We start from the raw sequence: 16,959 nt of genomic DNA on the forward strand, positions 1-16,959 counted from the left end.
GCTCAGGTCCACAACCGCCCATTGGACTAATGGGGCGCCGTCGCTCCTCCAGTGTCCAACACGAGGACCTCCCTGGGGATATTTGGCCTTTGCACTCTTGTGGTGCTCGTGCAGAGGGTACCCCTCTGTACCTTACAGCCTCTGGATTGCCCTGTAACTCCACCTGCAACACAAAATAATAAGTTAGATAAACACCCCCCCCCCCGCCAGTAAGCCGGGTAAGCGGTGGGGAGGGAAACGGCGTCAGGGCAGCAGAACAAAGAGGGCGACAAGTGGGCGGGAGAGGTATAAGTACCTCATCCCACCGCCTCCTGCCCGGAAGTGACACAGGCATGTGGACCCTTGAGGGTCCCAAAACATTGTGCGGCTGACTTGTGTGCCATCGTGTGGCACTAAAAGGGGATGCCCTCTTAGGAGGGCCCCCTTCGTGGGCCCGGGGCAGCCCTACATAGTGCCAATATCGGCAACACTCCCCATCCCTCCCACAGCAATATCCTGGAGAAATAAACAGACAAGACACCTTCTCTGTGGAGAAAATTGCTGTAGGTTTATTTGCATAACAAATATGCCAACATGGTGGGTTATCTTACGGGCGATCCCAGAGCAGGCAGCCCCTCGCCGCCTGTCCACCTGATGAGCCGAATTACACCGTGGCTCTAGCCAACCGGTGTTTGCCAGATTTGGGGAAGGGGATAGCCCCTTCCTCTGGTGGACTGCCAGTCCACCCCCTTACTCACGCCCCCCAGAAAGAGGGCAGAGCATTGCAGGCAACCCCCAGTTGCTCAGGTCCACAAATGCATGTAGGACTAACGGGCGCCGTCGCTCCTCCAGGGTCCAACGCTAGGACGTCCCTGGGGATATTTGGCCTTTGCACTCTTGTGGTGCTCGTGCAGAGGGTACCCCTCTGTACCTCTGGATCGCCCTGTAACTCCGCCACAGCACTGGGTGTGGCCACTGTCACCCCAAGACCCCCACCACAATAGGCCTAGTTACCTACACCCTGCTGATTCCAAGGCCTCCTCCAGATCAAGCAAGAACATTTCCACTCTGGACTGGTGTATCCCATCTTCATTAAAACACTTTGTGGACTTGACGTGCAACCGGCCATGCCTGATAAAACCAAACCCCTCCGTTCGGGGCCTCTACACATAGCACTATTAACTCTCCCGCGTGAGGTTTCCCCGGCAACCCCTGGCCAGGCCCCTCCCATACTACATTGGGGTATCTCTGACCATCAAACTCACATGCCCACCAATGGCTGCATAACTTACACCAGGAGAAATTCAATTCTGGCAGCAGTACCGTGCTACCCTGGAAAGTCAAATCATTACCTCCCAGGTGTCAGACCACAGTGATGGGAGGGGAGACGTGTATGTGGGCGCGCTGTCACCCTGGGGATCTTCTGGCTCTGGCAGAGACAAGAGACAAGATGAAGCATGCCAACCTGCCCCCAAACTCAGCGGAATAAACGACCTGTGCGAGCCTGCCACAAACTTCTGCAAAAGCATGCCAACCCAACAAACCATCTCAAGCACTCGGGGGGCACGCAGCCACTCCTTGGCCTGAATCCAACCATGTTAAAATCCTGGATGGTCTCGAAGGGCCCATCTCCTGGCGCATGCTTGCAACCCATTCAACATTATCACATAGTCTGACCACCATAACCAACATGCCCTGAATTGGTTGGTACATTGCACAATTTGCCTGTATAACAAACTTGTCATAGTCCAGCCAAACAAGTCCCTGCCCACTCTAGACAGGTGAGCCCCCATCTTCTTTAAAACACCCTGTGGACTTGGCATGCAGCAGACCGTGTTAAAGCAAAAACTACCTCTGCTCAGTGAATTTGCGCATGGCACAGGTAACTCTCCTGTGTGAGGTTTCCACTGCTTCCCCTGACTGGGCCCATTGCCCCCATACGTGGGGTCCTCTCTGACCAACATCGCTCATCTGCCCCCATTTGTTTGCTAACTTAAACATGGAGGACTTCAATTCTTGCAACAGATCCCTCCTCCCCAAGAGAGTCAGATCATTTCCTCCCAGGTGTAGGACCAGAATGTTGGGAGGGGAGACACCCCGCCCCCTTACTCTGTGCTGCAGCTTCTTCAGAAAGCTGTTCCGGCGCATGCCTAGGTACCCCCACCCAATTATCCCGGTGGCGGAAAAGCCATGCCTCTATTTCCTACTTTCCGCTCACTGTGCCCCTCACAAGACGCCCGAATGGCCAATCACCCAGCTTGATTATCCAGAAATGTAAGGTTGCCAACCACATTTCTTGAATCATTGCAACCAACCCATCCACCACTCGGCTTACACATGGGGGTAATCCTACCTTAAAGCTATGCCCTCCTACCCAGGAAATGCAACTCAACTCTTCCTTGTGCCCCTCTCAAGGCGCACGAAAGCCAATCACCCAGACCTCTGATCCTGGCACAAAAAGGAAATGCTAGGTTGCCGGACATATTTATTGAAGCACCGCACACCATTCTATACCACTACTCAAGACTGCCCATAATTTCACACGATAACACTGCACCCTTCCAAACATCTGATGCATCACAGGGTTTCTTTCGGTATACTCAAAATTCACACAGCACATAATTCATTTAACCTGTCCTCCAGCCACTCCCTTGGGTGGCTGGAGGACAGAAGTACCGTTGAAACATTGGGATTCCCATCGTCCCACCTGCATGAGGCGCTCCGCTTACATGCCCTCCCTGAAAGCTGCAGTCGCTGTCCCTACCCTGAAAGAGTGTCTGCAAAGGTGTTTGCCAGGACCCATAGTGCCTCACATTGTAAAGAATGCCTACATTAACTCCTCTACCTGAAATTTTTGTAAGGGGCGAGCTGTCGACATGCATCAGTAAACCCCTCTCCTGCAGGGCGAAGGGCCAGGCCTCCTAGGAGCTGCAGCACACCCCATATGTAAGTGCATAAGTAGGGCTACCTGCCTACGCTTGAATCATGGACAAGCCAACTATTCTTAATACACAGTAGCCTTTTAGTGCTTTAAATACCTTGTTTCCCCAACATGGGACAGCAGCATCCTATTCGATATCACCTACCTAAACCGGCCTAGATGGACTGGCTATCCGGGCAGGGGGTGTGCAACTGCTTTGCTGAGTTGGCCCAGACATTTGCACAGCCCATTTGATTGCCAAACCATGGCGAGCATTGGCTGGTGTCAAATCTGGATAGAGGGAATATTTGTACTGAGCCCACCATTGCAGTCGCTACGTCCTATTCGGACTGACCCATACACAGCCCCCCAGGGTTACTTACAGTGGCCCGAACCCAGGTACCCGTACCTGCTGACCACTGTGACCCTTGGTGCTTAAAACAGCAAGAGCCCTAGTTTGCTAGATTCCTAATATAATGTCTTGCGCAGCCCACCCTATGTGGGTCCGCTGGGTCCCCTCTGCCTCCCTGCCAGTAGTGAATCCATCCTTTCTTACAGGATTCATGCTCGTAAAGATTATCTGTGGTGTTTTCCCTCCAGGCGTCCAAGGCAGCTTACTGCTAAACCATGTGAGAACCTGCTGACGTTAGGGATGGCAATCTCCCCGTTGCCCCTCGACTTATACTCCGAAGCTTAATGTGTTACGTTGTAACATAGCCATCTCCCCTCCCGTGCCCCTTAGAAATCATCCTATATTCTCCCTGTGCAAGAGGCAAATTGTAAACCTGTGAGCGTGTTGGCACTGGGCAGACATTTATTGATACCCGCACTCAATGGAACTCATTTAACGACCTCCGCAGGATGGTAGGCTTGAGTGAACCCAACAGGACTAGATCCGTGCCCCAGAGGCCCAGGCCCCCAGAGGAAGATGCAATCCACTGAGTCCACAACCCCAGCAACAGTCTGGCATGCAGCCTTTTACCACCCTCGAAGCTCCTCTGGGATTAGCATCAAGGGGCCTTGGTGGTGCAAGTCTATGTTTAATCGCAATAGGACCCTTCAATGGAGATGTCTGCGTGCTGCCTCCGTGCGCTCTTACCTGTGTCACCAGGCTTGTTCTGCTACTCTTAGTGTGGCGGACCTCTGATGCCAACGCTGAGGGAGCGCTCTGAGTGGGTGTATTGTGATTGACATTGGCTGTGCCTAACCGAACCTGCGTATTCAAGCGTATGCCCTCCCGGCGCTGCAAAACATGTGTTTATTGCCACCAATATAATAGTATTTGTTAGATCAGCCTCAAGGATCAAATACCAAAGGGGATGATGGACGGAGCGTTTGAGCAAATCAAACACTCACCCCCAGTCAACTGATCTGGGTTTAATCCATCACCGTTCTTTAGCCCACTCCACCACCCCAGTTCAGACATGGTCATATGCAAATCAGTCTGACCCTGTGCCTCATGGGAACAGTCCAGCCCGAACTGCCAAGGATGAAAGGCAGCGTGAACCTGCTCAGTTTTGAACCTGTGACCGTGAGGTCACCCACAGTCCCCTACTGCTTTTGTATTTCTGAAGCCAGGAAGGCCGCGCACGCCCTCCAATAACTGCTGAGTGATACCGAATCAGCACTGGACAGCTGACAAGGAAGAAACTGCAAAGGAACGAAAAACACGTTGGGAGGAGCAGGACAGTGAGGACGCCCTATGGCTTTACAGGGCAAACCCAAGAAGTGCCGCACCATGGGACCCCCTTCCCAGTTCGACAATGACCAATACCACAAACCAAGCCAAGTCTGCTGGCGGATTGTATTGTGAGTGGCCGCTTGTACCTGATGTTAACGCAGTGACACCCTAAGCAGGCCACTAGGTACTGGTGAGATAAAACAGCCATTCATCAGTACCAGTTGAGGCCACACGTCAGAACTGGACGGCTTCACTATCATCACGCCCACTGCTTACTTTAGTACCGTGGTGCCTGTGCAGTGGAGCATAAAGTCAATGACTTGTGATTCGCCTGCTAGATTATTGCTGGGGGGGGGGGGGGGGGAGGGGGGATTTCCTATCAGCTTCCCAGACATGAAAGTTCTATCTGTAGCCTCCCGCACAGAAGCCCCTGACGCACAAGCAAAGAAGGCCCAGGAGGGATCCATGCCCTTCCCTTCTCCTCGCGGCACCGTCCTTGCGTCACCGCCCCACAAACTGCGGGAGCGTGCGCGCGCATGACCTGAAACCTCTGTCCCTGCGTAGCACGTGGCTCCCGTGCCAAGATCCCTCGGCAAGAGCACACTAGGGGAACAACTGGAAACAGCCAAACATGGTTTTCCAACTCCAAACTGCTGAATGAAATCCCTGCCAGCTCCAGTTGTACGTGTAATGAGATGCATGTACCGACTTTTAGCGACGTGCCCATACCTCCCGCAAAGACCATGATACTATCGCGCAGTGCCTGTGTGTCACCCCGTTGTTGTAAGGTTGTGCTGCGTCATAGTGTATTTTATTTTTTTTACTTAGCTTTTGTGTAGCGCAAACTCCTCCTCAGAAAATGGTGTGCTTTGCATAAGCTCCCGTTCAGTTACATTGCACATTCTTCTATTTCTATTTAGTATCATGCGCCCTTGTAATATGAAAGCGGCGGCCCTTGGCCGTGAGATCCCCGCGGAGAGTGGTAAACCCAAAATGAACTTTCACCAGCACCAAGAAACTGACAGCCCCAAGACTGGTCAGTTCATAGTAGACACACAAGAACAGAACTGCCTGTCTCTGTGGTGCAACGCTGCGACACCACGATGAGGTAAGGTCGCAAGAATGCATACTATCCACCCCATTTGCTTGGTCACAATCGGCTGCTCTTAACCCAACCCCACTGCCGGGATCTAAACTCACCTCAGTCCTTTTATTGACGGCTAGTGAACTCAGCCCAATGCTGGCCTAAATGTCTATTCAAAACAAAACTTTATCGGCCCTGCATCTAACAGACAAATACTCAAGCATACACTTGAAAATTTGGCTATCCCCACGCTCACCCGCTTGTAAACTGATTAAGCCTCTGAGGTCACAAAAATATGAAATGCTTTATCAAATAAATTCAGGCGAAAACAACTAATCCCATCACCATTGTAGATGTTTACACATAACCAAACTCCATTGCACTGCAGAACCCCGCTTCCTCACAGCCTCGCCATAAACTCAAATTCAAGAAAAACTGACCGACAGTCATTCTGATCCCAATACTGTCGTAAATGTCTCTACACCCGCGACCCACTGGAATCGCTTATAGAAACTCCTCTCAAGCATAAACCGTCTAGCCTTCTAAAATCAAACTAGGCCACCTTCGTCAGCTTGTAACTTGTCATTGGCTGGAATAACATTTGCTAGTCCGTTGGCTATTGGATCATGCCTGCGAGACCCGGAGCGGTACGGTGTTTAATTTAGCTGCGAACAGTTCATTCCCAATCGTTCTTTGTTAGTTTGCAATGTTAGATGCGCAGGAAGGTTGGCTCTACTTGAAGAGCTTTTCTTTGCCTGTCCGACTGGGTGAACCGGTATAGCACTGTATTTGATGAGATTTCAACGCTCCCTGCCATCCTCTGCTTAGTAACCTGCATGTGCCTCAGTTCACGCATGTTGTAGCCATTTCTTTTTTAGCGTGGCAATGTCAATGACACATCTATTAACTCCTCTTGACATGAATATTACAGCAGAAGGCAGATGTAATAAAGAATTTAAACTGCAGCGGCGCACGTTAGGGATTCATATAGCTAAGACCCTTCGAACTGTCGTGGGTAGGCGCCAAGGGAAATTAGGATTTCCAAGGGCCAGGAGATTTACAGAATGGCGTGGGTGTCCTGTAGGCCATATACAGGCAGCGCAAAGCTCCAGCAGGAAGCTTGTCACCACTACTACCGCCGCACCTGCGCCTGTTACCCCTACACCTGAGTCTGGCTGAAACCCCCTAAGAGTCAGAGTGTAAACGGGCAGTTTGGGTGATAATGCTAAACTGCTGGGTTGCTGGCAGTACTGGCAGAGAAAAGTGGAGGGCCCACCCCTGGTATTTCCTCCCCCACGCTATCTCGATCGTGATAGGATGTCCATCGGGGGATTCTCATTTAGATTTACTAAAATTACCTAAACTTCTTCATTACCATCTCTTCCCATAATCAGCCCCTGAACTCGTGGATCACAGTACAGTGCACCAGAGACCCTGGCAATCCTTCTGTTTATCATACTAGAACATAGTAAAGTAATTGCATACGTTTAGTGCTTTCCCAACAAGCTCCGACACCGGACAGAAGACATCGCCACAATACCCAGACAACAGGGGCTGAGCGAAGTTCATTCTCCCCCTCACTCTCGGTCGGCCGTTGTCGCATTATATTATATGCTCCGCTCCCAAGTGCACCCAGTCAGCCTGCTACCTAACGTACCACCGAACCCGCTAAACATGAAGTAAGCCAGCAGCACTTCAAAGCACTTCAATTCTTTTATGACACAGCAGGAGTCTCGGTAAGCAGGTGCCACACGCTTTGAACCCAAATTAAGGCAGCGGCTCGATTAATCGACCTCGGTAGGATAAACGCTCGCAGTGCCTTAATGTCCGTCCACTGGACTGTAGGACGCTACTGCCACACGTACTACGGTAAAGTCTCAGACACTTCCCAAAGCCGTTGTCTCCAAACTGGCACTGCCCGACCACCGCAAAACAGCTACCAAGGCCCCCCAGGAACCGCAGGCAGGCGCGAAAGTCGGGCGGTAATGTGGGCATCGAGAAGTCGGACTTACTCCCGCCGATCGTTGTATCTCCGCAAATTGATGCGGGAAGAGGCATGCATCCCTGCCAAGTATCACGCATCAGGCATGAGCCTAACGCATTTCAGTGTGGTGGTCCGCATCACCGCACTGAAATGCGAAGTCACGCATTATAGGGATAGAGCCTGTCCTGCCACTCAGCTATCTGTTAACGGCAGGACTGCTATTAATGCCTCACAGACTGAAACCGCCTCAACGCTGGTTGAGTGGCAACGTGCCATCACGTGCATGCAGCTCCCAGCAAGCGGCTTATTTGGGTTAGCTGAGCAGCAGTAGCTACATTGTAATAGTTCCTGACACCGGCCGCGCAGAAACTAATAGGCGTGGTCAGATGTCCTGCTTCGGTGGTGCGAGAGGGTGGCTGCAATTTTATTGGAGGGAGGGCAGGGCTGCACACAGTAATGCTTTTAACACAGAGTAATATTTTTAAAATTAATGTAAAGCTGAGCCCCACCGCAATACAACTAACAGACTCGGATGGCCCCAACACCCAGCACAGACCGTGGCTAGTGGGCACTGTGGAGCCCAGCACACCACTGTGCTCCAGCTGAGAGGTCACAGTGTATGACTGAGAAGAGTGCGTAGGCCGGTGCTAGACGAAAGGCTGCGGCGCGCTCGCAGCAGGAGTTGTTTCATCCACGAGTCGGCCGATAGCGGAATAATTGCTGCAAAGAGCAGGCATCGAGCAGCCTCAGGAGAGTGAGGCTCGGACCCACATTTAGGTCACAGCCAGTCTGTATTATTTCAAAAAGACAATAGTTTAGCAGGCTCAATCCTAATAATTAACAAGCAGCACCAGATCACACCAGCCAGCAGACTTAATGACGCTTTGGCTCGGTGATGGAAGTTAAGTAGTTGGACTAGACCAGAGAGCACCACAGTGGCTCACCCGACTCAAATTAAACATAAATTAAAACAGTGAGCAGACAGTGTGTCAGTTCAGAATAGGAATCATGTTCATGACCACGCGGCACGCAAAAAAAAAAAAACAGCACATTTTTATTAGGAAGTATTTCAAACATATGACTTACTTATTTGCAGCGAGGGCAATTTGGTATGGGCCTGTTTGACAGCCGCCACAACGCCCGGGGCTCAGCTGCACACTGGACTGGTGTGCTCACTGGCTCTTTGCAGCAATTATTCCGTTATCGGCCGACTCGTGGATGAAACAACTCCTGCTGCGAGCGAGCCGTGGCCTTTTGTCTAGCACCGGCCTACGCACTCTTCTCAGTCAGACACTGTGACCTCTCAGCGGTAGCTGGAGCACAGTGGTGTGCTGGGCTCCACAGTGCCCGCTAGCCGCGGTCTGTGCGGGGGGTTGGGGCCGTCCGAGTCCGTTAGTCGCATTGCGGCAGGGCTCAGCTTCACATTAATTAAAAAATATTACTCTGTGTTAAAAGCATTACTGGGTGCAGCCCTGCCCTCCCTCCAATAAAATTGCAGCCACCCTCTCGCGCCACCGAAGCAGGACATCCGACCACGCCTATTAGTTTCTGCGCGGCAGGTGTCAGGAATTGTTACAATGTAGCAACTGCTGCTCAGCTTACCCCAATAAGCTGCTTGCTGGGAACCACGCGCACGTGATGGCACGCTGCCACTCAACCAGCGTTGAGGCATCTGTGAGGCATTAATAGCAGTCCTGCCATTAACAGATAGCCGAGTGGCAGGTCAGGCTTTATCCCTATAATGCGTGACTTCGCATTTCAGTGCGGTGATGCTGACCACCACACTGAAATGCGTTAGGCTCACGCCTGATGCATGATACTTGGCAGGGATGCCAAGACGGACTGCAAACAAGGCGATGGCCGGGCTCAGCAGCCATGCCTAAGGGGAACGAGGGGGGGTGGACACTCACCGAAAGTTCAGCTCCTGAGATCCCTAGGGCACACCAAACGTTGTCAGGGCAGCAGAATAAAGAGGGTGACCAGTGGGTGGGAGAGGTATAAGTACCTTGCCCCCCCGCCCCCTCCTGCCCAGAAGCGACACGGGCATGTGGACCCTTGAGGGTCCCTATACACTGTGCGGCTGACTCATGTGCCATCATGTGGCACTAAGGGGGGCCGCCCTCTTAGGAGGGCCCCCTTCATGGACCCGGGGCAGCCCTGCAGTCTGTCTGCCCTCCGTACCCATTTCTCATCTCGTCCATGTTTCTGTCTGTCTGTCCTCCGTGCCCTTGTTTCTTTGTGTCCATGTCTTTGTTTGTCTGTCCGGTGTGCACTTGTCTCCTCATGTCCGTCTCTGTGTGTTTTTCCTCTGTGCTCTTCTTTCTTCATGTCCATGTCTCTGTGTGTCTTCCCTCTGTGCACTTGTCTCATCATGTCCTTGTCTCGATCTGTCTGCCCTCCGTGCCCGTGTCTCCTCATGTCCATGTCTCTGTCTATCAGCCTCCGTGCCCTTGTTTCCTCATGTCCATGTCTCCGTGTGTCTGCCCTCTGTGCCCTTGTTTCCTCTTGTCCATGTCCTGTGTGTCTACCCTCCTTGCCCTTGTATCCTTATGTCCATATCTCTGTCTGTCTGCCCTCCGTGCCCGTGTCTCCTCATGTCCATGTCTCTGTGTATTGGCCCTCCTTGCCCTTGTATCCTCATGTCCATATCTCTGTCTGTCTGCCCTCCGTGCCCGTGTCTTCTCATGTCCATGTCTCTGTCTGTCAGCCTCCGTGCCCTTGTTTCCTCATGTCCACATCTCTGTGTGTCGGTCCCCGTGACCTTGTCTCCTCATTTCCATGTCTCTGTGTGTCTGCCCTCCATGACCTTGTCTCCTCATGTCCATGTCTCCGTGTGTCTGCCCTCCATGACCTTGTCTCCTCATGCCCATGTCTCTGTCCATCTGTCATCTATGCCCTTGTTTCCTCATGTCCATGTCTCTGTGTGTCCGTCTTCCTTGCGCTTGTCTCTTAATGGGCATGTTTCTGTGTCTAGATTCTGTGTCTTTCCCTCCTCGTGCCCATGTCTCCCTGTGTCTGCGTCCAGTGCCTCTGTCTCATGTCCATCTCTCCCTGTGTCTCCACTGAGTGCCCTTATCTCCTCATGTCCATGTCTCTGTGTGTCTGCCCTCCGTGCCCGGTTCTCATCATGTCCATGTCTCTGTCTGTCTTCCATGCCCTTGTTTCCTCATGTCCATGTCTCTGTCTGTCTGCCCTCCGTGCCCAGTTCTCATCATGTCCATGTCTCTGTCTGTCTGTCCTTCGTGCCCTTGTTTCCTCATGTCCATATCTCTGTCTGTCTGCCCTCCGTGCCCTTGTCTCCTCGTGTCCATGTCTCCGTGTGTCTGCCCTCCGTGCCCTTGTTTCTTCATTTCCATGTCTCTGTCTGCCCTCTGTGCCCTTGTCTCCTCGTGTCCATGTCTCTGCGTGTCTGCCCTCCGTACCCCTGTTTCTTCATGTCCATGTCTCTGTCCGTCTGTCCTCGTGCCCTTGTCTCCTCATGTCCATGTCTACTTGTGTCTGCATTCAGTGCCCTGTCTCTTCATGTCCGTCTCTCCTTGTCTCCACAGAGTGCCCTCATCTTCTCATGCTGATGTCTCTGTGATTCTGTCTCTCTGTGCCCTTATCTCCTGATATTCCTGTCTTCTCATCTGTCTTCCATGTCCTTGCCTTTTTATATCCATGTCTCCCTGAGTCTGCCGTCCATGCCCTTGTCTCCTCATGTCAATGTCTCAGTGTGTCTGTCTTCCTTGCCCTTGTCTTGCCATGTTTCTGTGTGTCTGTCTTCTGTTGTGTTCCTTTATCTCCTCATGTCTCTGTGTCTAGATTCTGTGCACTTTCCTCCTCTTGCCCATGTCTCCCTGTGTCTGTGTCCAATGCCTCTGTCTCTTCATGTCCATCTCTCCCTGTGTCTCCACTGAATCACCTTGCTCCTCATGTCCATGTCTCCTTGTGTCTGTCTTCTTTGCCCATGTCTCCTCATGTCCATGTTACCATGTGTCTGTCTTCTATGACCTTGTCTCGTCATGTGCATATTGCCCTGTGTCTGTCTTCCGTGCCCTTGCTTCTCATGTCCATGTCTCCTTGTGTCTGTCTTCTATTCCCGTGTCTCCTCATGTCCATGTTACCCTGTGCCTGTCATCTATGCCCTTGCTCCTCATGTCCATGTCTCCATGTGTATATCCTCCGTGCTGTTCTCCCTCCTCCCACCATGTCCATCTCTCCGTGCATCTGTCCTTCATGCTCTTCTCCCCTCATGTACGTGTGTCCATGTGTCTGTCTTCCATGCACCGTCTCATGTCCATGTCTCCCTGTATCTGTCTTCTGTACCCTTCTCGGCCCATGTCCATTTCTCAGTGTGTCTGTCTGAGCCTCGTGTCCATGTCTCATCATTTCCTTGTTTCTGTGTGTCCGTCTTCTGTTCTGTGTCTTTGTGTCCTCATGTCTCTGTGTCTAGATTCTGTGTCTTTCCCTCCTCGTGCCCATGTCTCCCTGTGTCTGCGTCCAGTGCCTCTGTCTCTTCATGTCCATCTCTCCCTGTGTCTCCAAAGAGTGACCTTCCTTCTCATGTCCATGTCTCCTTGTGTCTGTCTTGTGTGCCCTTGTCGCCTCATGCCCATGTTATCCTGTGTTATCTTCTTACCCTTGTTTCCTCATGTCCATGTCTCTGTCTGTCTCCCCTCCGTGCCCTTGTCTCCTCATGTCCATGTCTACTTGTGTCTGCATTCAGTGCCCTGTCTCTTCATGTCCGTCTCTCCTTGTCTCCACAGAGTGTCCTCATCTTCTCATGCTGATGTCTCTGTGATTCTGTTTCCTGTGCCCCTGTCTCCTCATGCCTATGTCTCTGTATGTCTGTCCTCCGTGCCCTTGTCTCCTCATGTCAATGGCTCAGCTTGTGTCTCCTGTCTCATGTTCTGTGTCTTTGTGTCCTCAAGTCTCTATGTCTGGATTCTGTGTCCTTTCCTTCTCGTGCCCATGTCTCCCTGTGTCTGAGTCCAGTACCTCTACTCATGTCCATCTCTCCCTGTGTCTCCACTGCGTGCCCTTGCTCCTCTGGTTCATTCTCCTTTCACTGCCTTCTGTGGGTGGGTGCAAGTGGACAGTCAGACCCCCTGGAAGCGAGTGGCTAGCAGACCAGTCTATCCATCCAAGGCGCCCTTGGGCTCAGGTGCAATGCAGGTGCTGATTGGTGCAGGCCCCCACGTCCATTCACCAACATGCCATGGGTAGCAGAGAGACATCACACATCTTTCACCCTCTATGCCACCATAGGTTTAACCCCTTGTTCCAAACTGTTTTTGGGGGGATTGGCGTAAAAACAACGAATGAAAACCCCAGAAGGTAAGTATCTCTCGAAGAGGTCTGGTTGCTTTCTGTTCCTGCCACTGACCCCTTGGCACAGGAGACCGAGAGCAGGAGGAGCAGTGCCCGAAGTAACAAAGGAAAATCCAGGGGTAGCATATGCAACACCTGGCGCCCACTGCTGACATACGTGGGCTCAGGTGGGAGTGGGTGGCTGTCGTTGCAGAACAGGAACCACTGTGTGTAATACGGCTGTCAATGGATAGAAAGGTTCTATGAAGAGACCCCGTGCATAAAACACAAGCGTCCTCTCTCAAAGGCCCTGCAGGAGTGAGAGCCCTCCTCAGTGACTTGTGTTACTGCAGGCCCGCAGGGGTATGAGCCCTCCTCAGAGTGACTTGTGTTACTGCAGGCCCTGCAGGGGTGAGAGCCCTCCTCAGTGACTTGTGTTACTGCAGGCCCTGCAGGGGTGAGAGCCCTCCTCACAGTGACTTGTGTTACTGCAGGCCCTGCAGGGGTGAGAGCCCTCCTCAGAGTGACTTGTGTTACTGCAGGCCTTGCAGGAGTAAGAGCCCTCCTCAGAGTGACTTGTGTTACTGCAGGCCCTGCAGGGGTGAGAGCCCTCCTCAGAGTGACTTGTGTTACTGCAGGCCCTGCAGGAGTGAGAGCCCTCCTCAGTGACTTGTGTTACTGCAGGCCCCGCAGGGGTAGGAGCCCTCCTCAGAGTGACTTGTGTTACTGCAGGCCCTGCAGGGGTGAGAGCCCTCCTCAGTGACTTGTGTTACTGCAGGCCCTGCAGGGGTGAGAGCCCTCCTCAGAGTGACTTGTGTTACTGTAGTCCCTGCAGGGGTGAGAGCCCTCCTCACAGTGACTTGTGTTACTGCAGGCCCTGCAGGGGTGAGAGCCCTCCTCGGAGTGACTTGTGTTACTGCAGGCCCTGCAGGGGTGAAAGCCCTCCTCAGAGTGACTTGTGTTACTGCAGGCCCTGCAGGGGTGAGAGCCCTCCTCAGTGACTTGTGTTACTGCAGGCCCTGCAGGAGTAAGAGCCCTCCTCGGAGTGACTTGTGTTACTGCAGGCCCTGCAGGGGTGAAAGCTCTCTTCAGAGTGACTTGTGTTACTGCAGGCCCTGCAGGGGTGAGAGCCCTCCTCAGTGACTTGTGTTACTGCAGGCCCCGCAGGGGTAGGAGCCCTCCTCAGAGTGACTTGTGTTACTGCAGGCCCTGCAGGGGTGAGAGCCCTCCTCAGTGACTTGTGTTACTGCAGGCCCTGCAGGGGTGAGAGCCCTCCTCAGAGTGACTTGTGTTACTGTAGTCCCTGCAGGGGTGAGAGCCCTCCTCACAGTGACTTGTGTTACTGCAGGCCCTGCAGGGGTGAGAGCCCTCCTCGGAGTGACTTGTGTTACTGCAGGCCCTGCAGGGGTGAAAGCCCTCCTCAGAGTGACTTGTGTTACTGCAGGCCCTGCAGGGGTGAGAGCCCTCCTCAGTGACTTGTGTTACTGCAGGCCCTGCAGGAGTAAGAGCCCTCCTCAGAGTGACTTGTGTTACTGCAGGCCCTGCAGGGGCGAGAGCCCTCCTCAGAGTGACTTGTGTTACCGCAGGCCCTGCAGGGGTGAGAGCCCTCCTCGGAGTGACTTGTGTTACTGCAGGCCCTGCAGGGGTGAAAGCCCTCCTCAGAGTGACTTGTGTTACTGCAGGCCCTGCAGGGGTGAGAGCCCTCCTCAGTGACTTGTGTTACTGTAGGCCCTGCAGGGGTGAGAGCCCTCCTCAGAGTGACTTGTGTTACTGCAGGCCCTGCAGGGGTGAGAGCCCTCCTCAGAGTGACTTGTGTTACTGCAGGCCCTGCAGGGGTGAGAGCCCTCCTCAGAGTGACTTGTGTTACTGCAGGCCCTGCAGGATTGAGAGCCCTCCTCAGAGTGACTTGTGTTACTGCAGGCCCTGCAGGGGTGAGAGCCCTCCTCAGAGTGACTTGTGTTACTGCAGGCCCTGCAGGGGTGAGAGCCCTCCTCAGTGACTTGTGTTACTGCAGGCCCCGCAGGGGTAGGAGCCCTCCTCAGAGTGACTTGTGTTACTGCAGGCCCTGCAGGGGTGAGAGCCCTCCTCAGTGACTTGTGTTACTGCAGGCCCTGCAGGGGTGAGAGCCCTCCTCAGAGTGACTTGTGTTACTGTAGTCCCTGCAGGGGTGAGAGCCCTCCTCACAGTGACTTGTGTTACTGCAGGCCCTGCAGGGGTGAGATCCCTCCTCGGAGTGACTTGTGTTACTGCAGGCCCTGCAGGGGTGAAAGCCCTCCTCAGAGTGACTTGTGTTACTGCAGGCCCTGCAGGGGTGAGAGCCCTCCTCAGTGACTTGTGTTACTGCAGGCCCTGCAGGAGTAAGAGCCCTCCTCAGAGTGACTTGTGTTACTGCAGGCCCTGCAGGGGCGAGAGCCCTCCTCAGAGTGACTTGTGTTACCGCAGGCCCTGCAGGGGTGAGAGCCCTCCTCGGAGTGACTTGTGTTACTGCAGGCCCTGCAGGGGTGAAAGCCCTCCTCAGAGTGACTTGTGTTACTGCAGGCCCTGCAGGGGTGAGAGCCCTCCTCAGTGACTTGTGTTACTGTAGGCCCTGCAGGGGTGAGAGCCCTCCTCAGAGTGACTTGTGTTACTGCAGGCCCTGCAGGGGTGAGAGCCCTCCTCAGAGTGACTTGTGTTACTGCAGGCCCTGCAGGGGTGAGAGCCCTCCTCAGAGTGACTTGTGTTACTGCAGGCCCTGCAGGATTGAGAGCCCTCCTCAGAGTGACTTGTGTTACTGCAGGCCCTGCAGGGGTGAGAGCCCTCCTCAGAGTGACTTGTGTTACTGCAGGCCCTGCAGGGGTGAGAGCCCTCCTCAGAGTGACTTGTGTTACTGCAAGCCCTGCAGGGGTGAGAGCCCTCCTCAGTGACTTGTGTTACTGTAGGCCCTGCAGGGGTGAGAGCCCTCCTCAGAGTTACTTGTGTTACTGCAGGCCCTGCAGGGGCGAGAATCCTCCTGTCTCAGAGTGACTTGTGTTACTATGGGCCCTGCAGGGGTGAGAGCCCTCCTCAGAGTGACTTGTGTTATTGCAGGCCCTGCAGGGGCGAGAGCCCTCCTCAGAGTGACTTGTGTTACTGCAGGCCATGCAAGGGTGAGAGCCCTCCTCAGAGTTACTTGTGTTATTTTCGGTCCTGCAGGTGTGACAGCCTTCCTCTCGCAGAGTAAATTATGTTACTGTAAGCCCTGCAGGGTTGAGAGCCCTCCTGCCTCAAGGCGACTTGTGTTACTGTAGGCCCTGCAGGGGTGAGAGCTTTCCTCTCTGACAGTGACTTGTGTTACTGTGGTGTCTGCAGAGATGAGAGCCCTCCTGTCTCAAGGTAACTTGTGTTACTGTACGCCCTGCAGGGGTGACAGCCTTCTTCTGTCAGAGTGACCTGCAGGGGCGAGAATCCTCCTGTCTCAGAGTGACTTGTGTTTTGTAGGCCACGGAGGGGCGAGAGCCCTCCTCAGAGTGACTTGTGTTACTACAGGCCCTGCAGGGGTGAGAGCCTTCCTCTCTGAGAGTGACTTGTGTTACTGTAGGCCCTGAAGGGGTGAGAGCCTTCCTCTCTCAGAGTGACTTGTGTTTTGTAGGCCCTGCATGGTTGAGAGCCCTCCTGTCTCAAGGTGACTTGTGTTTTGTAGGCCACGGAGGGGCGGGAGCCCTCCTCAGAGTGACTTGTGTTACTGCAATCCCTGCAGGGGCGGGAGCCCTCCTGTTTTAAGGTGAATTGTGCTATTCTAGGCCCTGCAGGGGTGAGAGCCTTCCTCTCTGAGAGTGACATGTGTTACTGTAGGCCCTGTAGGGGTGAGAGCCTTCCTCTCTCAGAGTGTCTTGTGTTATTGTAGGCCCTGCAGGGGCGAGAGCCCTCCTGTCTCCGAGTGACTTCTGTTATTGCAAACCCTGCAGAGGCGGGGCTCCTCCTCTCTCACAATGGCTGGGGGGCTGGAAGCTCCATTGTAGTGAGCCCCCTGTCTTTGTATGACTTGTGTCACTGCAAGCTGC

Source organism: Triturus cristatus, chromosome 12 (genome assembly GCF_964204655.1).
Source record: "Triturus cristatus chromosome 12, aTriCri1.1, whole genome shotgun sequence".
In the NCBI taxonomy this organism is placed as follows: Eukaryota; Metazoa; Chordata; class Amphibia; order Caudata; family Salamandridae; genus Triturus; species Triturus cristatus.